Below are 397 nucleotides of genomic sequence, written 5' to 3'. Positions count from 1 at the left end.
GTCAGAGAGAGAGGGAGATACAGAATCTGAAACAGGCTCCAGGCTCTGAGCTGGCTGTCAGCACAGAGCCCAACCCAGGGCTCGAACCCACGAACCGTGGGATCATGACCTGAGCTGAAGTCGGCACTTAACCGACTGAGCCACCCAGGCGCCCCAATTTATTTTTGAGAGGCAGAGAGCACAAGTGGAGGAGGAACAGAGAGAGTGGGAAACACAGAATCCGAAGCAGGCTCCAGACTCCGAGCTGTCAGCACAGAGCCTAACTCAGAGCTCGAACTCATGGACCGAGAGATCATGACCTGAGCTGAAGTCGGCACTTAACCGACTGAGCCACCCAGGCGCCCCTACCCAATTCTTGATTTCATGGGCTGAGGTCATAATCCCAGGGTCGTGGGAT

At 55.7% G+C, this 397-nt stretch overlaps 1 protein-coding gene across 1 annotated transcript in view; it reads left to right on the top strand.

The window, feature by feature from the left end:
* The window catches only part of TEX11 (testis expressed 11), a gene marked incomplete at its 5' end in the record, with an annotated part of 187,803 nt that overhangs the window by 11,620 nt on the left and 175,786 nt on the right, over positions 1–397 (top strand). The gene's annotated exons all lie outside the window — the stretch shown is intronic.

This window comes from Crocuta crocuta, unplaced genomic scaffold (genome assembly GCF_008692635.1).
Source record: "Crocuta crocuta isolate KB4526 unplaced genomic scaffold, BGI_CrCroc_1.0 scaffold394, whole genome shotgun sequence".
In the NCBI taxonomy this organism is placed as follows: Eukaryota; Metazoa; Chordata; class Mammalia; order Carnivora; family Hyaenidae; genus Crocuta; species Crocuta crocuta.
This window is presented reverse-complemented; position numbering and strand designations above follow the sequence as displayed.